At 40.6% G+C, this 27,651-nt stretch overlaps 1 protein-coding gene across 1 annotated transcript in view; it reads left to right on the top strand.

Annotated features, from left to right (window-relative positions):
- Positions 1-759: 759 nt before the first annotated feature.
- Positions 760-27,651, top strand: part of CDH7 (cadherin 7) — a 280,342-nt gene continuing 253,450 nt past the window's right edge. The window contains exon 1 of the mRNA XM_040353910.1: positions 760-1,086. The gene's annotated coding sequence lies outside the window, so the exon portion shown is untranslated. The remainder of the gene's footprint in view (positions 1,087-27,651) is intronic.

Genomic DNA, 27,651 nt, shown 5'->3' with positions numbered 1-27,651 from the left:
GCCAATAAAACCTAAAAGCTGATTGGTTATTATCCACAGCTTGCACCAGACTCTGTGTGCACCAGTTTTAGTAAATTTCCCCATTTGTAACTTCAAAATTGAATAATTGTTCAAAAGACTTGTAGTTGTTGTATTTTAAAATATGTATGCATTGACTATACGCACACCGGCACTATAAAAATATTTGAAGAAAGAACTTCAGAACAAATAAGGACGTAAAACAATGTAATGCTAAGAAGATAAAACAGATGTGAATTATCCTGCAGTGCCTCTCCTGTATCACAATAGCAATACAATAGGAAACTGGAGCAATAGGCACCGTATTTCCAGCAGCACTGTATACCTAACCTGAATCTATTGTTCAAAAGTGTTTAGACACAGGACTCTCTCTTGAAGATGAGCATCATACTGAGACTAAATCATACACTGGGATTTTACACCAGATAACACAGCAGGGTGGAAGATATACAGAAGTAAAGAGAGTGGAACTAGGGCACGCTGGAGAGATTGAAAGGGCAAAACTATAAAGTAAAAAAAAAAAACCTTTAAGTTGTTAGTTTGCTTTTCTAGCTTTGGCTTTGTGCCTCAGGAGCTCAATTGATCATGGTTCCTAATGACTAGATAGGAGGGAAAAAAAAATTAAACTCTTTCCTGAAGCTCTTTCAAATGCAAATACTTCACATGAGATAGATAGGAAGCAGCCCCACCCCCTTTTCATAGCCTTCTCCTGATTTTATACTCCATCTGTACCTCCTGTCAATAAGGATGCTCACGCGTTGGGTTCCCTTTGACTAGCAGCTGCTGTATCCAGGAGAAACAGAAAAGAGACAAAGTCACCGGACTGCCTTTTTTTTTTCTATTGTGAGATCAGCTAGTGAGACCACAGAGCATGTTCTCCCAGCAGTTCAGAGACCCTGATAGCATTGAGCTGCTGTTACTCCATCCCAGTCTGCCCAAAGCAGAGCATCACTAAGTTCTCCTTGTGACAGCAGCAGGCACATGTCCCTGAGAGCAGGTACCAGCTTTACACAAGGCACTGGGGATTTACAGGATTCTTCATTTGGCTCCACAAAAAGAGAATTAAAGGTAAGATAATCCAGCAGTTTTTCTTTTTTTCTTTCTTTATTTTTTTCTGGGACTCTTTTGTGCAGTAGATTATTTGTAAAGCAGTTCATTATAGGGAAATAGTAGCCTGGGATTCTGTTCCATGCCATAGAAAGATGCATAATTTGCATGCAGCATCAATGACATTTAGAAGTTACTTCCATTTTAATCAGAGGTGGCTTTGAAAAGAGATAAAAAAGACCTGCTGCCAGTAAGCATATAAAAAGGCAAGTCTGCAAAAAAAAAAAAAGCATGCTTCAAATGAGAAAGCGCAGAAGGGAAGGAGGGATAGACGGGAATAGGAAGATATCAGGAGAATGCCTTTCAGGCAGAACAGACAATTTAGAAAGGACTTGCAGGAATCCAAAATTAGGAGTAAGGTAAATATGCATTGCTCTCTGCTGCCAATACCTGCTCTGTCTCTCTTTCTTAGATGAGGTGTGTGTTCTGTTATTTTGACACTAGTCCATCTTTCTGATAAGTGTAGTGATAACTGTCATTCTACAAAAGCTCCTGATGCATAAATGCACAGCTTCATTATCTGCTGAGCAGCTTGTCTAACACAGGTTAGGTTAGAAGCTTGGTGACCTATTCTTTTAAGTGCTCAGACTTTCAGTGTGTGTGTGCAGCATGGTAGTTCATCACAGTGTTCCTGGCAATTCAAGCTCTAGCTAGGGTCACTGAGGGTTGTGTTAAGCATGACTTCACTATTCGGTGTCAGGTTATTCTCTGCAAAATTATGAGCTCAGTGTTGGCTCTGCTCTGTGTGCATGTGTGTAGATACTAAGTGAGCACCTACTTATTAAAAGAGCCAGGGGTATTTAACCATCTCTCCGTCCTTCGTTTTTTTTTTTTTGGTCATCTTGAAGCACACTCTGCACAAAATAACATCCAGGTAATAAATATAACTGGAGACTGCAGAGTGCTTTGCTAGCAAATTGGTTAAGAATACAAATGACCTGTTCCAGCATATTACAAAGGTCATGTACGCTTTGCTTTCTACTTTTTTTTTTTTTTTTAGCTTTGATGAGTAATTTAGCTTTTGCATGAGTAATACCTAAAGTGTTGTGTTTCATTGGGCTAGCTATTTTTTATCAATGTCATCTCATATTTGGAGTCACCGCAGAAGATGCTTACTAGTGTAACACTTTGATTAAGTCAAAAATTATGTATCTAAGCATTATGTTACAAGAAAAAAAAAATCAATAGGCTATGCGTTAGACCTAATCAGGATTGTGTTAAAGACTTATAACCAATACCTACTGAGTACCTTAGCTAACCTGTACCTAGTAGTACCTGCAGTCTATAAAGTATTCATTGCAGGCTGATAACACTGTTAAAGCATGAAAGTGAATGCTGACATTAACAAGCATAAGATATCCACAGCCAGTCTCTCAAAGCAAAAGTAAATTAAGGGAAACAAGGACTCACTGCCACCAGTGTGAAGAAAATAATTAGATACTTACAGTGGAGCCCAGTATATGACATGTGTGTGACATTTCAGAATAGAGGTCTAATAATGACAAGCCTATTCCTTTACATCCAAGCATTAGACTTTTTACAGTACATACAGTAGGTTTAGAAACACCCTGGTGGTCGTATTTATGCTACTTTTTTATATTGTTATGCAACTGTTGCACAATAGAATAGTTCAGTTGCTAGATATAAAGTGGAATAAAAAAATGCAAAACAGTAAAAAATAAAAAAATAAAAAAATTAGGCTGTATAGTTATGTTTCATATGCCACTGCTGCTTTCTACAGCAGGGATCCAGATGTCACCAAAGCACTCTTTCTATTTTTGGTATTTTGCTGAATATTCGGAAGCTAAGTAACCTTCAGTGTCACTGTAAAGGTTACAGTAGCATAGGCAAAATTCATGCAGTTCTTGTAGAATATTGGAATTACACCAACGAGCCAGGAAAACTTTAGCAATTTTTTTTTTATTTTTTTTATAATTATTAGATACCCAACCAAATACTACTATTAGTTATTAGAAGAAAGCCAAGATTACCTGAGGTTTGCAGTGGCATTTTATTTAAGTTTCACATCTATGGCTATTTTGTTACACAAAAAATGCTGTTGTAACTGATGATTTTGTTGTCACCTCAGTTTACCTTGAAATAATTATCTTTCGCTAAAATGAACATCAATTTGCATAAGTGTTCAGAGTTCTTTCCTATTAACCCCCTATGATTAGAGCATTAGGCTTTGTGCACGGACAGCGTGTACACTGCTTCTTTTAAGTTCACTAAGGGCACCTAAATGCTGCAATGACCTCCCAGGGTTTTAAAGCAAATTAAGTGCAGCAATGTGCACTGCACCTGGGTTCACTGTACAGATTTTTTTTTAAACTGATGGCAGATAAGTGAACTCTCATGCAAACACAGAGGATATCTGATGTAAAAGCAATACAAACTCTGCTGTTCATATTAGCCAATCTTAAATACAGGTATAATCTTAGAAACTTGTTTGATGTCTTAAAGATCACAACATTTGATTTCAGTTATGTGCTTGTGGCGGGACCGTTCATACCTCTGATTTTACTTTTTTTCAAGTAATGGTATACAGGTACACAGAGTTATTTTAGGCACCTTGGAACGCTTCTATATTTATACATGAAACAATAGGGAGCCGCTGGCCAGCTGGCACACCATGCATCATGTGCATAGACTTTACTGCTACTGTGTATGTTGTTTGTAGATTACAACCTTACCTTGTTAATTATCCTGGCCTGTGACTCCTGGAACTTTTTTTTCTACCCTCAGTTTTCTGTGCAGTAAACACTATACATATAAAAACCACATTGCTGTGCTTTTGTGAGGAATATGATTGCATTTTATTGGCATTAGCAACTTATTTGTTTTTGGGTATTGCTATGATTGGTTCATTCATAGACGTAATAAAGTTGGCCACTGTTTTAAGAAATAATGATGTTTATATACAAGGCTACATACACTGTTTTAAAAATAATAAAAAGAAAATGCAATGGTTTAAAAATGTTATGCTGTATTGCATTCTATTCAGCACAGTTTTGGTAAAAATTGTTGTGGATTAAACAATACTGTAAAGTTTATATAAGCTGGTAAGTAAAATTGTAGTGCAGACACTATACAGGCATACCCCGGTTTTAAGTACACAATTGGGTTTATTTACTAAAGCTGAAAAGCAAAAAATCAGGCTCACTTCTGCATAAAAACCAATGAGCTTCCAGGTTTTATTACCAGTCTTAATTGAACAAGCTGGGGATAGAAGCTCATTGGTTTCTATGCAGAAGTGAGCCTGATTTTGCACTTTCCAGCTTTAGTAAATAAACCCAATTGTGTACTTAAAACCGGGGTATGCCTGTATACTAGTATGCAGATTAGGAATTCCAACTTCACTCTTGACTCAAATGTTGATGGAGCCAGTGGCGACCAGGCAACTAACATTTCCAAAAGAAGAAGCAATGGCAACCTCCATGTTTCTTTCAGTACAGGTTTCTTTTAAGTGTATATTCTCACAGGGGGTGTATGTAGAAGAACACCACCCAAGGCTTGAACACTCTCCTGGTGGGAAGGGCCCAGCGGTAGAAGCAATTTAATGGCAGGTGTGGCACAAACTTTGCATACAGTGTTTGGATCAGAACATTATCAAGCAATACTCTACAAATAATTGGATAAGTACATGTTTTTTGACCTGGTGGTTTGGCGATACTTGGAAACAGACATCCCTTTTACAATGCAAGTTAACATGACCCTTTATCTCATATCTAAACATTCAAGCAATTTTTACGCTTTCCTTGGACTTCTGACAATATGACAGTATTGCCTTGTACACATGATTGGAATTTCCGATGGAAAAAGTCAGACACAATTTTTTCATCAGATATTCCGACCGTGTGTGTGCCCCATCTAAGTATTTCCATCGGAAATTCTGACGGACTTAGAAGAAGAACATCAGAAATTCTGTATGTCTTTATGGAACTCCGATGGAGAAAAAAACATGCATGCTCAGAATCAAGTTGACGCATGCTCTGAAGCATTGAACTTCATTTTTCTTGGCTCGTCGTGGTGTTGTACGTCACCACGTTTTGGACAGTCAGAATTTGGTGTGACAGTGTGTATGCAAGACAGCTTTAAACGTAATTCCGTCAGAAGAATCCGTCAGAGTTTATCCCGGTGAAAATTCCAATCGTGTGTACGGGGAATATGAGTTCTTAGCTCTACCCAAATTCCATGGTCAAAATTAAAAAGGATCACTCTGGTAGACGTTTTATATATTTTACAATAAATTTAAATATTGCAGAACCAGTGAGATCTTTCCCCTGAAATTGCTAGGAGATTTGTGTACTGTGGAGGTTTGCTCTTTACTTGAGAGATGGTAAAAAATGTTTATAAATTCCATTAGTGTCAAACCTTAGAGTAAACTAGTTTTAGGTGAACTAATACTTTCAGAGAACAGAATTATTGAAGGACCAGTGATCAAACTGATATAAATACAAAAGTGCAAAAGCCAAGAATAAAGCACTAAGCTTTACAGGCAGTACAACCTGTTTCAATTATCATCAGTTTAGAACAGTTTAAACAAGGACATATGATTTCTGATTCGAAATTTTAAAGGTCATAGAATTCCTCAGATTGTTGTTTTACTTTATAAAGAAAGCATATGTTCCCGTATTTGGTATAACTTGAAATGCCATCAGGTGAATCAGATTCTTTTGTCACTGAGATATTGTCAGTCATTTTCTCAATCCACAAACTATGGTTGTAAACTAAAGATAACATCTAACCCATTGTTAAAAAATATGCAAACCTCAAAATGTCTTCCCACCCAATCCTTAACTTTATTATGGTATTTTGGTATGTCTGTCTTAGCTGGAAATTATTTAGTAATGGAGATACACTCAATAAATACAGGACCAGTTAAGTAGCCTACAAAGCTCTGTGAACTTGGTGGCACTAGCTATGCTACGTCTCCTCTGAATACTAAAAAGCCATTTAACGTTTTCTGGTTGCCCAGATGCTTGTTTTGGTCAAATGTATGGCAGGGAGGCCTTGAGGCGATTCAGTTCGCATTTGTAGCGATATACAAGTTATTCGCTCACACTCATTCACTCACTCATATGGTGGATATGCGTCCACTAGGTGTTTATTCCTCATTGAAAACCATTTCACTTATTTGCTTGTTTAGTGAAAGTGGACAAATGTATAGCAGTATAAGGGTAAGTATTTATGTGTTTATTGGTATTGAAAGAGCACCGGCAAGTCAGCCCATGTGATCATAATACATTAAGAGTAATAAACACCATTTAATCTGCTATTTATTAAAACATAATATTTGAAAATTTTTGGAAGAATATTGATCGCCTTAATCATTGTTCTTTGATTTTTTGAAGCCTTCATATTCTCAGTATAGATTCATTTTTAAGTACATATTTAATTGTGGCAGACTATGAACATTAAAGTATTTACACATCGTTGGCAAGCAGGCTGAACATGCTTTAAATCAAACCCTCACTGAATTCTGTAGCTGCAGCCACGGTGGAATAGATCATCTTCAATTTTACAACAGAGACAATTGCAGTTCCACTTTCCTTTTATCTGCTAACATGGACTTGGCCGCCTGACATCTTTCTAATGCAAACAAATGGCAGGTTCTGCAGCTGTTAGGAACTGACTAAAACCAAGTTCACAGTCTTTTTTGGGAAAATTTGACCACGGTGACTGCAGCTACAAAAGCCACTCAGGTTTTGTTTTCAAGAATATGTTAATATTTTAGGGAGAGTAAGTGACTACAACATGCAAAATGCATGCAAAGGTGCATTATGCTGCCAGTCCTCCAAGCACCTCTAGAACATAACTGCTTTAAAAGTCACCACAGGCACCACAATGTGTGATGTGCATTGCTGGGCACTTCACTTTAACAACACAGCAATAAATATGTTTTTGTACAGTACAGGAAATTTATTTTGAATGTGCTGCCTAGCACAGCACATGCATAGCACACTGGGGTTTCCTAAAACTGGAGACAGTGCAAAATCTGGTGCCTTTTTTTTTTTTTTTTTAAGGCTTAATTGAACAAGCTAAAGTTCGAAACTGATTTGCTACCAAGCACAGCTGCACCAGACTTTTCACTCTCTGGTTTTAGTAAATGAACCCCTCTGTACTTTGGTGTGAATAGACCCTAATCCCCCATTCACATTGATGTGATTTATCACAGCCCATTGCCAGCAATGGCACCGTCCCAATGGGTGCGACACCAATATTTCGGCACCACGCCGATTTCCAAAAGTAGTTCCTGCACTACTTTTGGTGATTTTGGAGGCGACTTCAATAGACGTCTGTGCATGAACCCGCACAGATGTCTTTCACGTCGCCCCCGAAGTCGGACTGAAATGTGGCTTTCAAATCGTGCAAGTTCAGATGATTTCAAAGCCATGTTCAGTGTGAACGAAGGCTGAATGTCCAATGTTTTGGCACAGGTATACTTCTATCAGTATAGTATTGTAGTCCCCAGGGCTGTCATTGTCACATTTTTTTTTAGGATTTCACATATAGACAGTGGTAAAAAAAAAAAGTAAAATGCATCCTTATGAGCATAAAATTGGCATGAATGTGAAATTGGCATGAACATGAAATTGACTTAGTTTTGCTTACTATTTTTATCCTGATAGTTGACGAAACCTAGCAAATTTTGAAAATGTTTGCCAAGTACCCTCTTATGCAGCTCTATGAATATAATGTTGATCAAACATTTGGCGTCTTGTGGCATTTCTGACCTCAACTGTGGCCTGTTTTGATACTTCCTGAAGTTTTCTTTGGTGAGAACTACCTTGAGGCAAATCATGTTATTTAAAATGCGCTTCAGTGTGTCAGTCTTCAAAGGTGTCATATTTATTGATGGTCAGACTGCCCTGTAGCATGTGCATGACTTTACATTGACCTTTTGCATATTCTAACACTCAGAATTGCCTATAGCACGCCCTAGGGTTTAGATTTACCTATGGCATGCTCTAATGTTTTCAATGCTTAAGGCTTTCCCTACCAGCAGATTTGATTCTGGACCAAGGCCCAAACTTCAAGCTAATTATTTCTGTTGTCTGAACTAGCTTTTTTTGTCATGTGCAGTTTCTATTTTTTGGGCTTCTGTACGCTGACATGTTTATACATGTGCTTTTGACAAGATAAGCACACCATCAACAAACACATATAGTAATTATTCATGTTGCATTTATACCTGGTGCAGTCATTGTTATGTGAAAAAAAAAGTGTGACGTGAGTAAATTCCATGAACAAATAAAAAGCGCTGACATTTTTTTTAATTTAGTAAGAATGCAAAATGCATAGCTGAAGCTAAATGGGTCAGTAACGAGTCTCATTTTTGTCCACCATAGTCAGTTAATGAAATATTGCCTCCCATTACTACTTGCCTTACTCAATAAGCTTTTTTATTTTAATAAATATCAATTGCAAATGTCAACTTTTTAAAATAGAAAATGTGAGAAAAGCCATATAATTGCTAATGTAAAATCTACTATAAAGGTCCTTTACAGCATTATTATTTTTTTTTTAAATGTTTATTGAATTTTCACAATAACAAGACAAAAATCGACAGTGTGCATAGAGCTGTAGAGCTTACAATCATAGAAAATGTAAATTAAGTAAATATGTGTCGTAAACAGGAGCAGATAGGAAGGAAGGGGGAGAGGAGAGGGGGAAGAATGCACATTTGCATTATTTTTAACAGCTGCTAAAGCCATGACAAAAAATATAAAATACAGTAGCATAAAAATGTAAGTTGCTGATCGAAGAACTCCATCATTATGATCTGTCATTGCCAGTTACTCTGCAGGGAAACTATCCGATCATGACTGTCAGTGTTAACCAGTGGGTGTCACTGTCGTACTGACAAAGGAGACACTAATTGAGCTGGGATAGTGGAGAGGAAATAATGAAAGTTGTGCTGTCTACATGTGCAGCACACACTGGCTCTTTTGGTAATTCCTTTTTCCTCAGCTTAATTCTGCCTTAAAGCAGAGCATAGTTCAGCAGCAAAAAATATGCTGTCAGATAAAGGCTGTGCTGGAGAACCCTGTGGAAGTTTGCACAATTTTTTAATTAAAAAAAACTGCACACAGCAAACACAAATTAAGCTTGTTCTGTATGAAGCAGTGTAACATCAAGCAGAACATGGATCGGATTTTGCAACTTTAAAGAAAAAAAAAAAACTTTGATTCCTAGCTAGATCTACATTTGTGTAATACAGGCATGCATGCACAATTGAATGGGTTCCTGAAATTCCCCCACTTCCTTTTTGCAGGCACTAAGTGTTAAAGTTTTCCTGCACCCTGCTGAAGTGTGTGAGAAAATGTGTGACAAAATGCATGGTAAGAAACTACCATACATTTTGGTGGGGAGCAATTTTCAAAATAGGGTCAATCACTTATTTGATGTGGTAAACAGTCCATTCAAATGAATGCATAGCTCCCAACTGTCCCTAAATTCGAGGGACTGTCCCTGATTTGGAACAAAGCCCCTCTGTCCCTCTTTCCTCCTTATTTGTTCCTCATTTTGGTCTGATGTGTATAGTTATTAATAAAATTCCCTTTTTATCTTTCAAAAACTGCTTCCCTTTTATCCAGTTTTTTCATTGCTGCATATGTAAGCTTCAAAAGCTGGTATAAAGGAATAGTTGTGGTAATAAAAAAACACTTGTGATTTTACCTAATCAATTTTTGTTTAATTCTCCTTTAGGGGGCATGGCAGGGGGTGTGTCCTATACCTACATACTTTTGCTAATATATATCCCTCATTCCCATCCTAAAAGTTGGGAGGTATGTGAATGGGTTGCCTTATTGCAATGCAATGAAAAAACACATGGCAATGCATGTGTGTTTCCTCATTTCGCAAATGTGAACATGGGCTTAAATTTGTTGTAAACCCAATCACAAAATGTTTTTGGCTTAACTTGGGCAGCACAGTGGCTTAGTGGTTAGGACTTATGCCTTGCAACATTATTGTCCTTGGTTTGAACCAAAACCTGGACACTACCTGCATGAAGCTCTCATATTCTCCCTGTGCTTCTGTGGGTTTCTTCCCACACTCCAAAGTAGTAGGTTGATTGGTTCCACACTACCATATTTGTGGGTTAATCAGCTCCTACCTAATGGCCCTTACACACAATCCAAAAATCGTATAACAGATAGGTCAGTGTTTTTTTGGTTGCTAGTCTCATATGAAAAACGAAGAGTTTACCAAAGTGCTGAAAATTTTCATGTGACAGAATAAAAATGTAGAAGTGTTGTAGTGTATTTGTATTGTATTTTCGAATGACAACTGTACTGATTAAATGAAAATTGTGCAATCTGGTATCATACGAGAACATTTTAATATTGAATGAACTGTCGTGATCAGCTCTCGAAAGCTGTATACTAATGATCAGATTATCGTACGATCACTTCAAAGGCGGATTTTTTTGTACGATTTTCAGATTGTTGGGCCATTAGGCTCTGTTCACATGAGGCAATTTGGAATTGCAAGCAGCCGTGTCATGATTCTGCCTGTGATTTCAAATTGTGGAAAAACATGTTACATAGTTACATAGTAGGTGAGGTTGAAAAAAGGCACAAGTCCATCAAGTCCAACCTATGTGTGTGATTTTATGTCAGTATTACATTGCATATCTCTATATGTTGTGGTTGTTCAGGTGCTTATCTAATAGTTTCTTGAAACTACCGATGCTCCCTGCTGAAACCACCACCTGTGGAAGGGAATTTCACTTTCTTGCCACTCTTAGGCCCCGTACACGCGGTCAGACAAAACCGATGAGAATGGACCGAGGTTCAGTTTCATCGGTCCAAACCGACCGTGTGTATAGCCAATCGGTCTGTTTTCCTTCGGTCCAAAATTTTAAAACATGCTTCAAAACCGAACCGATGGACCGCTGCCTGATCGGTCCAAACCGATGGTTAGTACAGAAAAGCATCGGTTCAAAACCTGCGCATGCTCAGAATCAAGTCGACGCATGCTTGGAAGCATTGAACTTTGTTTTATTCAGCACGTCATGTGTTTGACTCACCGCGTTCTGACCCGATCGGTTTTTGGAACGATGGTGTGTACGCACATCAGACCATCAGGCCACTTCAGCGGTGAACCGATGAAAACGGTCCGTCGGACCATTCTCATGCAGTTCTCATGCAGTTCTCATGCATTCTGATGAAAACGGTCCATCAGACCGTTTTCATCAGACAAACCAATCGTGTGTACGCGGCATTAGAAATACTATACAGTAATTTCTGAAGTGCGTGAATGTAGACATGAAGTGACTGTAAAAAATCTCATCTGTAGAAGATGAGTTTTGACAATATGCAACAAGTATGTTATGGAAAATAATGTTTATGATACACGGATTAAGTGAAGTAAATGTCATTAGGTCTTCAATGCAAGAAACTGGAAGACATGCCTTTCTGTAACAACATAAAAATTAGCTCTTTTTTGAATTGCAAAATACAAGGCTGCAGCTGTAGATGACTAAGAAATATAATTTCCCTTTTTAACCGTCAAAGTGTCCCAGTTCTATTATCATTCAATTATCCTTACCAAGGTCTTTAGGCTGCAGTCACAATAGCCTTTGCTCTAAACTTCCACGTGGTACCTCCTTTTTCAATTGAAGGGTTGGAAATCAGCTTGTGGAAGTGCCAGGGAATAAATCAATCATCAGCTTACATTCCATTTAAAGTTGTAAAGGCAGAAGGTTTATCTTAATGCATTAAGATAAAAAATCCTTCTGTGTGTAGCAGCCTCCCTTTTCTTTACCTGAGCCACATCTCCCCCCAGCGATGTCCATAAGTGTCTTAGCTATCCGGGACTCTCCTCCTGATTGGCTGAGACACAGCAGTGGCGCCATTGGCTCCAGTGGCTCTCAATCAAGAAGATTCTCTGCCAGAACCTATGAATATTGTTACATGTTTGAAATATGTGTAAGATGGTTCCCAAAGGCACCACATCCTCGCCAGAAAGCCGGGGAGCTTGTTTTAAAAATTGTTGCTAGTCTAAAAGGGGTGAGATACTATTGATGTAGATTTTTCAGTGCTAGTTCCCAATGATTGACGCAGTGTTTGTACGGCTGAATTTAAAGCTTGGATCCACTGGGCATCGGAGAAAGTAGAGTTAAGGTCTGTTTCCCATTTATGCATAGCTTTTGTTTTATGAAAGGTCTTTTTTATCTTGCATTAAGTTGTATATTAGAGATGTGCCTCTAGTTGATTTAAGTGGATTTGTGTAGCTTTGCCAGATCCCAGAGTGTACTCTAAGCTCTGGGGGAGGGGATGTGACATAAAATTGTAAAAGTGACTTAGGTTAAAGTGTGAGGAGCGAGGGAGATTCAATGTGTCACTAATCGCCACTGATGCAGAGAAGGTTCGTCTTGGAGAGAGGTCTTTTATCCTGCTAAGTCCCCTTTTGTCCCATCCTTTGATGTTCAGGTCTTGGATAATGTTTAAGGTGGTGAGCAGAAAATCCACCCTGTAGTGGTTAGGGGATTGCAATATGTGCTGTATTATTGATTATTGGAGCAACGTTTTGGGGTTTTGTAACAAGCCTTTTCCATGTCTATTGGATGATTGGGTATAACAGTGTTTCAAATGGTCTGCATGAACAGCCATGTGGTAATCTTGTAAGTCCCCATACCCATACCCCCTATTGTTCTATGTTTGGTCAGGGATGCATGGGAGCAATGAGCCTTCTTGCCTTGCCACATACAGTTTCTCAGTAGGGAATTTAAAGCATTTAAGTGTGTAAATTCATGAATAAGTAAAGTATTTGGGGGAGGAACATCATCTTATAGGCTGCCAATATTCCCATCCAGGACATCTCAATTTGGGCTAGTTTTCTGAGCTTTTCATCAAATTTGGTTAGTAGTGGTGTATAGTTGGTTTCCTCTTAAAAGGTGCACAATGGCATGATTTTTATACCAAGATATGTTAGTCCTTTTTCGGCCACGTGTATGGTAGGCTGTTGCTTTGGGAATACCGAGATTTAAATGAAGAATTTAGAACGATTAACTTTATAATATGAGAGCTGGTTGAACTCTGTCAGAATTGCATGGGCTCAGGGAAGTGATGTTACCAGGTGTGTTGGCATCAAAATAATATTGCCCACAAATAAATTGATAATGCAGGGTCTGTCATTAAAGAGGAACCCCCATTATTAGTGGATTCGAGTGGATTTTCTCTGCTATCAGTTCAATCATTAAATTGAAGATCGTTTGGGGACAGTGGGCATCCTTGCCATGTATCGTTTGATATTGAAAAAGATTTAGACACCATGTTCTCTGTATACACCTGGGCTGATGGTGAAGACTACAGGGCTAATGTTGATGATAGGATTGACCCCTGAAACCCAAACTTGCTTGGGGTAAGTGATATATAATTCTAATGAATACTGTCGAATGCCTTCTCTGCGCCTATAGAAAGCAGCAGAGAAGACATTCGACTGCACTCTGCTGAGTACACAATGTCTTTTGACATCAGATGTTTGCCTTCCAGAGACAAACCCCATCTGGTCTGGCTCTATCAGTCTAGGCAGTACCCCTTTCAGTCTTTATGCAAGGAGTACAGCTTAATGTCCATGTTGGCAATTGTAACCTTTAAAGAGGGTAATAATATGCACTTTTAACATCTCCGGGGAGAAGGTTGCCCTGTGTGCCGCAGCAGAAAATACAGATTTTAAGTGGGGGACCAGTTTGGAGCTAAACGCTTGATAAAATTCACATGAGAATCCATCTGGGCCAGGGAATTTACCGCTTGGCATGGAATGTAAAACTTTAAGAATTTCAGAGTCGGAAAAGGGGCGGTTAAGGTCCTCTAACTCTAAGAAAGTCACAGAAGGTAAGTTAAATTTCTCCAAAAAGGAGGAAACTGCTTCGGTCGTGGGTTGGGGGTAGATTGGTCATCCTTCAAGTTTTATAGGGACTGTAATAGCCTGCAAATGTGTATGGGGGGGAACTAATGTGCAAACCTCACTAAAGAATATACTAATCAAGAAAATGTAAAAACAATAAATAAACAGCTGCCACAACTATAAATGTGCTCTCACACATAGTGCATTAACGTTTCAAATAGTTTTTTTAAAAAAAGTACCCCACCCGCAGACCCCCACAACCACCTGGCAAAGGTTTTGTGGAAGAGGCCCTTGTCCCCATCAACATTGGGAAATCTTCCCCATGTTGAGGGCATGTGGCCTGGTATGATTCAGGAGGGGAGCGCTCTCATCCCCTCCTCCTTTCCTGCAGCCTGCCAGGTTATGTGCTTGGATAAGGGTCTGGTATGGATTTTTGGGGGGAACCCCACGCCATTTTTTTTATAAAATGTTGTCACCTGAAGGGCCTGGTAATGGAATTTGGGGGGGACCCCCACGCATTTTTTTGGGGTTCAGGGTTCCCCTTAATATTCATACCAGACCCAAAGGGCCTGGTAATGGACTGGGGTGGAACCCATGTTGTTTTTTTCAATGACTTTTATCTGTATTGCCGGGACCCGACAATTCATTATAGCCACAAGTAGTTTTAAATTACTTTTTTTCCTTTAGAAATTTCATTTTGTGCAGGGACTTTTCTAAGCACGGGAAACATGCACTACTTTACAGGCATACTATAGACACCCCCAGGTACGAAATGTAAAGGAATATTTTACTTTTATTGTTTCACTTTAAGCATTATTAAAATCACCGCTCCCGAAAAAACTGCCATTTTTAAAACTTTTTTTTTGCATTGATACAAGTTCCCTTAACATCTCACTGAGCACTGTTCAACCTATTTTGTGAAAATGGAAAGAGTATGGCACAACTGTAAACCTACCAAGACGTGGCCGTCCACCTAAATTGACAGGCCAGGCAAGGAGAGCATTAATCATAGAAGCAGTGAAGAGGTAATTCTGGAGGAGATGCAGAGATACACAGCTCAGGTGGTAGAATCTCTCCACAGGACAACTATTAATCATGCATCCCACAAATCTGGCCTTTATGGAAGAGTGGCAAGAAGAAAGACATTCTTGAAAGAAAGAAGTTCAGTTTGCAGCTTGCGATAAACCATGTGGGGGGGACACCAAACATGTTAAAGAAGGTGCGCTTGGCAGATGAGACTAAAATCAAAATTTGTGGCCTAAAAACATTGGCTGATCCACTATGGGAAAGGAAGTGATAGGGTCTGGAGTACACTTGCCTGTTGATGTGGAGGAATAACTGACCACCATGCAGGGGTCTTCTGCTTCATCTGTGTTTGGGTCCCACCTTGGGTGAGATTTAAAATGTCTCTGAGAGTCAGGGGTAGCTGGAGATGCTTTTTCTCTCTGTTCCATGTGCCCTACTTCCTGAGGGAAAATGAAAGTAGCAGCCACTAGAGGTCCGCCCTTGGCCGCAGGAGGATGACTCCTGCCGATATCTTGCTGTAGCCCTCTCTAGATCGGTAAGAAGAAACTGGAGAGTTTCTGGAGCTGCTGCTCCTCTCTTCTCCTGCGGGACATCTGTGGGTGATCCCATGCCTTTGTGAGGCTAGGCAGTGCGCTGGGACTCGTGGATGGGTAGAAGTACTGGGCTGCAGAGTGGAGCAGGGGAATCATGCAGCCATCCTAATCAGTGGTCGCCACGCCCCTATTAAACCTGAATTCTGAGAGGAAATGTATTGTAATATATTAAAAGTTCATTTTATATCTTAGTGCAAAAGGTTTCTGTCTTATAGTAAACCCCCCATACAGTATTCCAGAACCAGTAGTGATCAGGACCCCGTATTACCTTTCTATATTTTTATGTACCGGTATTTATTACAGGTACTAATATTGTACCATTAAGTTATACAGCGCTTTACATATATTGTATCGCGCACATTACAAGCCCTTCGCCATCTTATTCCTGCCCCAATCGCAGCCACACTAATGCTCATGTATAACTACAATTCCTATTCAATAATGGGAACTGGAGTTTTTATAAGTAGGATATGAAGTATTTACTGGCTTAACCACTTCCATACAGGGCACTTGTACACCTTCCCGCCCAGACCAATTTTTAGCTTTCATTGCTGTTGCACTTTGAATGACAATTGCGCGGTTGTGCTACACTGTACCCAAACTAAATTTTTATAATTTTGTAAAATTTTGAAAAAAAAATGTTTTTTTTGTTTCTGTTATAAAACATTGTAAATAAGTATGTTTTCTCCTTCACTGATGGGCACTGATGGTACTGCACTGACGGGCACTGATAAGGCGGCACTGATGGGCACCGATGAGGTGGCACTGATGTGGTGGCATTGATGGGCACTGATGATGGGCACTAATATGCGGCACTGATAGGTGGCACAGATGGGCACTGATAGGCGGCATGGATGGGCACGGATAGGCGGCATGGATGGGCATGGATAGGCAGCATGGATGGGCACAGATAGGTGGCACGGACAGGCACAGATAGGTGGCACGGATGGGCATGGATAGGCGGAACGGATAGGCGGCATGGATGGGCACTGATAGGCGGCATGGATGGGCACTGATAGGCGGCATGGATGGGCACTGATAGGCGGCATGGATGGGCACTGATAGGTGGCACGGATGGGCATAGATGGGCACTGATAGGTGGAACTAACGTATGTGTTGTACTAATGGATGCCAATCAGTGCCAAACAATGCCTGCCAATCAGTGATGCCCATTGTGCGCACTGATTGGCATCCATTGCGGGCACTGATTGGCATCCATTATTTCTGTCATTGTCATCCCTGGTGGTCTAGGGTGGCATACCTGTGTTTTGCATCACTGGTGGTCTAGTGGCATCCCTGGTGGTCCAGTGTGGGCATCCTCAGGGGGGCTGTGATGATAATCGATCAGCACAAACCCCCATCAGAGGAGCAGCCGATTGGCTCTATTCTACTCCCGTCTGACACACGAGTGAGGAAAAGCCGATTACCGGCTTTTCCTGTTTATTGGGGCACAAATTAAACCTGAACTCTAGAAATTATTTGTATTGCATTTTTCCATTGGCCCATCTTGGTACAATGTAAGAATGCATATCTCTTAGCCAGGGCAGGACTTAGGGTGGTCGGGGCCCCTGGGCTTGAGTCACTTTCGGGCCCTACCTTCTATACATTACTTTAAATAGAACAAAATGACATACACAAGCTATGTATTAGAGCTACACAATTCTGGATAAACTGAGAATAAAAATAGAGATCATGATTCTGAAGTAAACCCCGGCCGATTTTTGCAGTTTTTCAATTATTAAGTTATAACAGCTCATCACAATGCAATACATATATCCCCCAAAAATGAGTCCTGCAAATACCTTTTTTTAGGATAGTTCATTCTCTGTATTTCTGGGTATCTCAAGCACCATTTGTACTGCTGTTATGTGATTCAAATTATGACGTCGCTTCCGCCCTTACTGTGTCCCTGTCGGTAATCTTGCGCATGCGCCTTTGCACGGTAACCATTCGTTGCTGTGTCTGCGGCTGCTGTTTTCTTTCACTCCCCTTTTGTGACGTCTTCTTTAGTCACACAAGGGAGTATCAGGAAGAGTGGAAGGAGCTAAACACCGCAAGACTTCTCCTCTGTGCCGGACAGAGGGGAAGTTCTCACAGACTGCATTCCGGCAAGCTTTAAATGCCAGTTTAAAGGGGGGCTAATGAGCGCAAGCGCTGTGACGTCATGCAAATGAACAGCTGCCTGTGTTATGGGCTATTGTTGTGTCCGAGGGTTTACATTACAACCACTTTAAATGACTGGCATATTATTGAAAAAAATTAAACCTAAGGGGCCCCCTATTGGGCGGGGCCCATGGGCTTGAGCCCAGTCAAGCCCAATGGTAAGTCCAGATCTGCTCATAGCTAAGGGTCCTCCGGGGAAGTTGAAAATCCACAGTGCTACCACAGTGATAGCTGCAATCTACCAGGTCCTGCTTGTGTTCTATTTGAGTTTCCCTTCAGCACACAGGTGTACCTTGATTAGCATTATAAGCTAAGATAAGATAAGATAAGATTTATTGTCATTGTAGAAAAAAATTCACAATGAAATTACATTTCTACTCCACACATGATTCATACATCACAATTTTTCAACCATGCATTTACCACACAAGATTTAATTATACCAAACAAATATACACTGCTCAAAAAAAATGTAAGGAACACTTTGAAAACATATCAGATCTCAACGGGCAAAAATCTCATAATGGATATCTATACTGATATGGACTGGGTAATGTGTTAAGAATGAAAGGATGGCACATCATTTGATGGAAATGAAAATTATCCACATACAGAGGGCTGAATTCAAAGACACCCCGAAAATCAAAGTGAAAAAATTATGCAGCAAGCTAGTCCATTTTGCTGAAATTTCATAGCAACAACTCAAAATGGTCCTCAGTAGTTTGTGTGACCCCCAAGTGCTTGTATGCATACCTGACAACATCAGGACATTCTCCTAATAGGACGACGGATGATGTCATGGGGTATTTCCTTCCAGATCTGGACCAGAGCATCACTGAGCTCCTGAACAGACTGAAGTGCAACCTGGCGGCACCGGATGGACCGAAACATAATGTCCCAGAGGTGTTATTTTGCATTTAGGTCAGGTGAGCGTGGGGGCCATTCAATGGTATCAATTTCTTCATTCTCCAGGAACTGGCTGCATGCTCTCGCCACATGAGACCAGGCATTGTCGTGCACCAGGAGGAACCCACTGCACCAGAGTAGGGTCTGACAATGGGACCAAGGATTTCATCCCAATACCTAATGGCAGTCAGGGTGCCATTGTGTAGCCTGTAGAGGTCTTTGAGTCCCTCCATAGATATGCCTCCCCAGACCATCACTGACCCACCACCAAAGCGATCATGCTAAACTATGTTACTTTTTTTGTTTACAAAAGTTTTATTTGGAAGACAAGAAATACAACGGTTACATAAGTTGCATGATATAGGTACAGAGATGATGAGATTTATAGGAGTAGGACATACATGAGTATACAGTAAAGAAAATTGTCAAGCCATCGATTCGACATGAGGTAACGGATAATAGGTAAGAACATGGGGCAAAAGGGGGTTATCACAGATGAATAGATGGAGTAGACCAGTAAGACCATTTTTCGTTAAATTTCTGCATTCTATCAATAAGTGTATAATGTATTCTTTCTGATATTCTAATCATTTCCATTCTGGATTCGACCTGGGACCAAGGAAGATTTTGGGATCTCCAATTAAAGGCTATCATCCAGTGGATGGAGCTGATCAGGGAGTGAATTAGCCCAATGCAGGGGAGAGGGATGTCAGGGACGGTGTCGAACAATAAACAAATCTGGGGTGAAAGGGAGATTCTCTTTTTTAGAGCACATTCTAGTCTGGTGACCATAGCACTCCAAACTTGGTCTAGGTGTTTGCAGCTCCAAAAAATGTGGAGGAAATCTCCTTGCTCCGGGCAACCCCTGAAGCAACACGAGGGGGAAGCGGGGTAGAAGGAATGTATTTTAGATGGGGTCATATACCATCTAGTTAGAAGCTTCAGGGGAGATTCTCTGTATGCTGCAGCACATGTACTTTTACGAAGGTTATCTATCATGTTGGACCAGGACTCCACAGATATTGTACATTTTAAATCAGCTTCCCATTTCAGCATAGGGCCCGACTTTTCTGATTGGGACAAGTTATTGAGGTAGTTATACATTATTGAGATCAGACCCTTATCTCTAGGAGAAGAGATGCAGATGTGCTCGAACAATGTACTAGGGGGTACCATAGGCAATGGATAGTGATTAGTATAAAAGTTTTGGATTAAAGAGTACTGAGGGAGTTCCAAAAATGGGAGATCGAACCTGGTCTGTAGAGTGGAGAAAGGGATAAATTTGGCGTTGAAAGTGAGGGATTTCAGAGTGGTGAGGTTATGGTCGACCCAGCGGTGGAATTGAGTGTTGTCCCGGAAAGCTTGAGGGAATCTATGGTCTCCTAAGAAGGAGGCCAGCGGAGGGGACATCGAGGAGAGTTTAAGAGTAGTTTTAAGTCTATTCCACAGCTGGATCGACTGAGCAACAATCATGTTGAGCTTAGGGAGCGTATGGTGTGGTTTTGAGTTAGTCCATAAAATGCCTTTGAGGTTAATAGGTGAGATGGAGGTCGACTCGAATCTCAGCCAGGGGATACTATCGTCTGGGGAGGACCACTGTGCCATATGAATCAGTCTGGAGGCTACAAAGTAAAGCCATATGTGTGGGAGTCCTAATCCTCCGTCACGTTGTGATCTATGCATTGTGGAGTATCCACATCTAGGTCGTTTATTATTATATATGAATTTATTGATTTCACGCTGCAATGCCTCGAGTCTGGTTTTAGGGACGTTAATTGGTAAAGATCTAAAAAAATATAATAATTTGGGGAGGATAGACATCTTAAATGCACAGATCCTACCCAGAAATGAAATGTGATAGGTAGACCAAATTTTCAACAAAGCGCTGATTTGGGAAAACAGGGGGAGGTAGTTGGATTTGTACAATAGGTTATGGGAGGCAGTGATATTTACGCCGAGGTATTTAAGTGATATTGGGGACCATATAAAATTGAAGTTTTTTTGTAAGTTACTTAATATGTCTGGGGGATAATTAATAGGGAGAATGGAGCATTTGTTGGTATTAACCTGCAGGCCGGAAAGTTTGTGGAATGAGTGAAGTTCTGAAAGAAGGTTAGGGATCGAGATAAGTGGGTCAGTGAGGGAAAGAAGAGCGTCATCTGCGTATAGACTAAGTTTAAATTCGTGTGGGCCCTTAATGTAACCTTTGATATTAGTATTATATCTTATGGCGTGAGCCAAAGGCTCGATGGCCAGGGCAAAAAGGAGGGGGGAAAGGGGGCAGCCCTGCCTTGTACCCCTGCTCAGGGGGAAGAATTCCGAGTTGTTTCCAGGGATTTTTATTCTAGTTTGAGGAAAATGGTATAGGGCATTGAAGCCATGAATGAATTTGTCTGAGATGCCGAATTTAGGTAGAAGGTGATTTAAATAGGACCAGTTTACACTATCGAATGCCTTATGGATATCCAGGCTAAGGAAACACAAAGAGCGGGAAGAAAGGTTGGCGTCCTGGATCAGATTAGTGACCAATCTAATGTTGTCCACTATTTGCCTACCTGGGATAAAGCCCGTTTGATCTGTGTGGATCAGTGATGTGATAACTGAGGACAATCTATTCGCAAGCAGTCTGCCGAACAGTTTGAGGTCGTTGTTGAGGACCGAAATGGGACGGAAATTTTGTGGAAGGGTATGGTCTTTCTGTGGTTTAGGTATAAGGGATAGGTTAGCCAGTAACATTTCTGTGGGGAAATAGCCACCTTGCAGGATGTGGTTGAACATTTTGGAGAGGCTAGGGGTTAGGAGAGATGTATATTTCTTATAATATATGGTTGAAAAACCGTCGGGGCCAGGAGCGGTTGAGGTTTTAAGGGATTTTATTATATTAGAAATTTCTTCTGTGGTGCATGGTTCACTAAGGGAAGAAATCTGTGAGTCATTGAGTTTTGGTAGGTTAAGGGAATTCAACCAGTCTATGGAGGAGGGAGGAGGGTTTGTTTTAGGGCCTGAGAGAAGGTTCTCGTAGAAAGACGAGAAAATCTGGAGTACATCCCTTGGGTGAGTTACCATATTACCTTTATTGTCACGTAGTTTGTATACATGTGGGGGTTTAATGTCATGTTTGAGCTTCCTGGCAAACATTGCCGAAGAAGAATTGCCATGGAGTAGAAATTTTGCTTTGGAGAATCTAAGGGATCGTTCAGTGTCTTCTGATAAGATCGTGTTTAATGCTTGGCGTTTAGAGAGTATGGATTGTGTTATTTCTGGAGAGGTATTACTGCCTAGCTTGTTGTAGAGGTCATTTAGTTCCCTAGTGAGGCTTTTAATTTCTATTAGTTTGGATTTTTTCCTGATTGTGGCAATATTAATTAAGTGGCCTCTCATGACGGCCTTGTGAGCTGCCCAGACTGAGGTTGGCAGCACTTCATCAGAGGTATTGTCCTGGAAGTATTCCTCTATATGTGTATATATTTGTTGAAAGGTTGTTGGGTCCGAAAGAAGGGAGTCATTGAGACGCCAATTAAAGGAAGTGGGGGGCATCCCCACCTGAGAAGTCTGAAATTCTACTATGTTATGGTCAGACCATGGGCAGGGGTGGATGAAGGCTTTCGATGAGTTCGCTAAAAGGATAGGAGTGCAGAAAATGTAGTCTAAACGGGCATAACAGTCATGTGGGTGCGAGTAGTGAGTATATTCTTTGATTCCTATATTATGTGCTCTCCAGGAGTCAATCAGCTGGAGTTTACTGAGGGAACGATTTAAGGATTTGGGAAAGGCTTTAGAAGAGGATATCACTCTACTTCTATCTAGCGTAGGGTGAGATGTTAAGTTGAAGTCTCCTCCAATTATCAAGTGAGGTGAGTTGTATTGGTCTAGAGTGTCTAAAAACTTGGTAAAAAAGGTTGATTGAGCTTCATTGGGAGCATAGACTGAAGCAATTGTGACATTACGTCTGTCAATGGAGCCCTTTAGTATTAAAAATCTGCTATCAGTATCTTTGTATATATTTTGTATTTCAAAAATTATATTATTTCTGATAAAGATGGCTACACCTCTGGACTTGTTGGCATATGTTGTATAGTGAAATTGGTTGAATGATTTATCAAAGTATTGTGGGTGATTGGCCTCAGAAAAATGGGTTTCCTGCATTAATATTATATCCGCCCCCAATCTCTTGTAATGTTTAAAGGCCTTTTTACGTTTATTGGGGGAGTTGAAGCCCTGTACGTTGTGTGAGAAAATTTTAAGACCCATCTTTGGGTGGTTTGAAATTGCTAAGTGAGGGAGGAGTGATCCGTTTAATGGGGGTATTGACATAAATATTGAGGATGGTGGGCAAGAAGAAAAAATTCCAGTATATCCTTGTCACCAGAACAATGTTGGGGAGCCTGAAAAAAGCACCAGGCACCACCACCACTATCCGGCGAAGTGAGGTGTTCAGTCTCTGAATAGAATAGAGTGTTGTACCATATCTGTTAAAGAACATACATAGAGAAATAACCAGTCTTCCGAAATTTAAACATTTTAAATGCAATGCCATATGGGCCAAAATATTAATAACATAAAGATACAAAAGTAGGAGGCATGGGGAATCCAAGTCACCCAGCCCAGAAAAAATACCTGAAGGACTAGATAGTCCTAGTTCTCCCTGCAGGGCCAGCAGCCCCCCACCCGTGGGGGGAGGGGCAGCAAGCCACACAGGCAGATCGGGGGTCAAACCAACGACGACGGATGTACCAGGCAGATATATAAAAAAAAAGATAAAATATTATCTGGATGGTGCAAGAGGTGCAGAAAAAGCAAAACCAATAAAATATTCAGCCTAATTTGTATACATGTATATATACCGAAATCTTCATTGAAACAAGACAAACAAATACTACAGTCTTTTTGATAAGTAGCCAGGAGAGAGAGGAGAGAAAAAAAAAAAAAAAAAAAAAAAAAAAAAAAAAAATTTTTTTTTTTTTTTTTAAGACCCTCTATACTTGAACATGGGCGTGTGGGGTTTATGGGCCAGTGGGTAAAAATAGACCACAGGCCACAGCAAAAATAAAAGGGGTTTTAAAGTTAATGTCCCATTATATTTTATTCAGCACAGGGGTCTGATGAGAGCAGCATATATAGGAGTAGCCCCTGTATATGTCCAAAGTAAAAGAACATTTGCTGTCTCCCTGATGAAAGGATTCATATCTGCGGGGGTAAAAATGGGTTGAAGATGTCTTCTATGAAAAGTGAAGAAAAATAGTAGAAAATACAATAAAAAAAAAATAGGGGGGATATAGGAATTAGGAAGATTTAGAAACCCCAATAAAAAAAATATTGGATCTGTAAGGCACTTGATGAAATGGTATGACAATGGTATGACACCGTCTTCAGCAATAGAAAGTCTGGGATGATTTGGAGAACACGCCTTATTGAAGGTGCAATGATCTTAAGGGTTTTGCAGGGCTTGCAGGTTTTGCAGGCTTGGTAGGTTAGTGTATAGGGGCCAGTGCCGTGTAAAAAAAAAAAAAAAAAAAAAAAAAAAAAAAAAACAAAAAACAAAATGTGTAGAACCGGACTGCAGTATATTGAAAAGGAGAAACAAGAACTGCAATTACGCAGCGTGTATAGCTCTGGTAAGCTAGGAGGCCTGTTCACGGATAGGACGCAGCTGCCATCTTCTGTCTTCTCTCTGGTTACGTCTGGAAGATGGGGTAGACCAGATAGGCGATGATCTGGGAGTGACAGGAAGACGCTGGGATGGTTGTTGTTCTAGCAGGCCAAGCTTAACTAACAGCTCCTTTCCCTCAATGACATTATATACTATGTACGTTGTGCCATTGTGCATTATTGAAAGCTTGAAGGGGAAGCCCCATCTGTATTTGATCCTGGCAGTCTGAAGGATGCTTGTAACCTCTTTCATCCTGCGTCTGCGGTCTAAAGTAGCAGGGGAAATATCAGGGTATATTTGTAATCTGATTCCATCTAGCTCAATGCGATTGGAGTTTCTGGAAGCTCTCATAATATCTTCTTTAGTGATAAAATCTCTCATGCACATTATTACATCCCTGGGGGGGTTTTCTGGTGGTGGTTTGGGCCTAAGAGCTCTATGCATTCTGTCACATGCAAATGCTGACATTGGTTTGTCAGGGACTAGGCCATGAAAGAGCCTATTCATGGCTTGAGGTAAATCTGTGATAGATTCTGGGATACCACGCACTCTTATATTATTGCGTCTGTTTCTGTTGTCCAAATCCTCTATGTGAGCTTGCATAAAGGAAAAGCTGTCAGCCAGGGTCTCATAGTCTTTCCTGAGATCATTGTGTGCAAGAGCTAGTTCATCATGTTTTGTTTCAAGTATGTCTGTGCGTCCTCCAATGTTAGCAATCTCCAGGGAGAGAGCATTAGTAGACTTATGGAGCTCCTGTTCTAATTTATCCACCAGTTTTTCATAAATGGCAGTCAGGCTAGCGTCTAGATCAGCCTTAGAAAGCGGCTGTGTGTACTCACTGTTAGGAGCAGGGTTGTGAATGGAGCTGTTGCCTGAGGCCGCATGGTGTCCGGCGCCATTTTGGGTCATCTTCTCCACCGTGAGAAGAAAGTTTGTCAGCGAGTGCTGGGAGCGGCGGTTTCGCCCTTTTTTGCTGGATGGCATGCACCGGGATGTTCCGCGGGGGTGATGGGGTGTTTTGAGCCGTTTCGGTGAGGGAATAGCCCCGGGAATCCTGCCTGGACAGCCTGGTCAGACGGAGCTCTGCTTAGCTACGTCCGTCCCGCATCACGTCGCGCATGCGCCCCCCGCTAAACTATGTTACAGGCAGCATAAAGTTCTCCGTGGCTTCTCCAGACCCTTTCACGTCTGTCACATATGCTCAGGGTGAACCTGCTCTCATCTGTGAAAAGCATGGGGCACCAGTGGCGGACCTGCCAATTCTGGTGTTCAATGGAAAAGGCCAATCGAGCTCCACAGTGTCCGGCAGTGAACACAGAGCACACTAGAGGACATCAGGCCCCCCCCATGATGTTTCTGTTTCTGATTGTTTGGCCAGAGACATTCACACCAGTGGCCTGCTGGAGGTCATTTTGTAGGGCTCTGGCAGTTCTCATCCCATTCCTCATTGCATAAATGAGCAGATACTGGTCCTGCTGATGGGTTAAGGACCTTCTACAGGACCTTCTCCAGCTCTCCCAGAGTAACTGCCTGTCTCCTGGAATCTCCTCCATGCTCTTGAGACTGTGCTGGCAGAGACAGCAAACCTTCTGACAATGACATGTATTGATGTGCCATCCTGGAGGAGTTGGACTGCCTGTGCATCCTTTATTGGGTCCAAGTATCGCTTTGTGCTACCAGTAGTGACACTGACCCCAGCCAAATGCAAAACTAGTGAAACACAGTCAGAAAAGATGATGTCAGACACCTCCACCTGAAAAAACATTCCTGTTTTGGAGGTTGTGTCATTGTTGCCCATCTAGTGCACATGTTGTTTCATTTCAATTAACAGCAAAGCAGCTGAAACTGACTAACAAACCCCTTTGCATACACCCGCCCTCCTTCTGCTACTTAACTGATCAGATCAATATCCCAGGAGTCCTGATTCAAAAGTGTTCCTTTAATTTTTTGGAGCAGTGTATATATAAAAGTGTCCCCATATTATAAAAGTATAACAAGTGTCCTCATAATAAAAACTAAACAAGACAATAAAAACAGGATATGTGACCTCTTTCATTTCATCCCTGCATTGATAGCCTTAATAGCCGTGGGAAAGAAGCTCTCTTTAAATCTATTAGTCCTAGATTTAATTACCCTAAAACGTCTCCCAGATGGCAATAATTCAAAGAAATGATAACCAGGATGAGTCTGGCCTCTCACTATTTTTTCTGCTGTACAAAGGCAACAAGTCTCATATATTTCTTCCAGAGAAACAAGTTCACACCCTACAATTTTCTGTGCTGTTTGAACCACTCTCTTTAGAGCATTTTTATCTGCCTGTGTACCAAACTAGAATACAATACGTTAATGTACTCTCAATGGCAAAGCAATAGAAGGTCTCTAGTACCTTCCTTCCCAAGCCATTCTTCCTAAAGAGTCGCAAAAAATATAAACACTGTTGCGATTTCTTAATAATGGCTTAAATGTTGATTGTCTACGATAATTTTTCAGAAATGCATGTTCCAAAAAATGTAAAGTTAGAGACCTGCTCTACGCACATGCCTTTAATAAAAAGTAGTGCTGGTTCAGGCCTGTTCCTTCTGAAATCTACAATCAGTTGCTTTGTTTTTCCTGTGTTTAGGATCAGGTTATTTGCTGTACACTATTCCACTATCCTATCAACCTCTCTCCTGTATTGCTCCTCATCGTCTCCAGTGATACAACTGATTACAGTAGTGTCATCGGCAAATTTAACTATACTATTGGTCTCATAATAGGGGATGCAGTCATATGTATACAGCACATAGAGAAATGGACTTAACACACAACCCTGTGGTGCTCCAGTACTTATTTTTCACTTGGAAGAAATAAACGTATCCAAATTGACCACCTGTGAGCGATGGACCAAAAAAATCAATTAAAAAAAATAAAATAAAGGGCTACAAATCCTTTTTTTGCATTTTTTTCAACCAACCGATCTGGAATGATGGTATTAAAGGCAGAGCTGTAATCTATAAAGAACATCCTTATGTAGTTTCCCGAATGCTCCAGACATCTAAATGCCCCATGCAATTCTAAAGCTATCACATCTTCTGTGTTTCTAGTTGCCCTATATGCAAACTGATAAGGATCTAAACTACCTGATAATCTAGTTTTGATATATTTCAAGACCAACCTCTCAAAGCATGTCAGTAATATTGGTCTATAATTGTCTAAACGTCCCACAGTTGACTTCTTTGAAATTGGAATAATAGTGGCTGATTTTAAACATGCCGGAACAGCAGATGATAATGATCAATTAAAAATATTGACAAAGACTTAAGCTAATTGATCAGCACAGGCCTTAACTAC

This window comes from Rana temporaria, chromosome 5 (genome assembly GCF_905171775.1).
Source record: "Rana temporaria chromosome 5, aRanTem1.1, whole genome shotgun sequence".
NCBI classification, from domain to species: Eukaryota; Metazoa; Chordata; class Amphibia; order Anura; family Ranidae; genus Rana; species Rana temporaria.
This window is presented reverse-complemented; position numbering and strand designations above follow the sequence as displayed.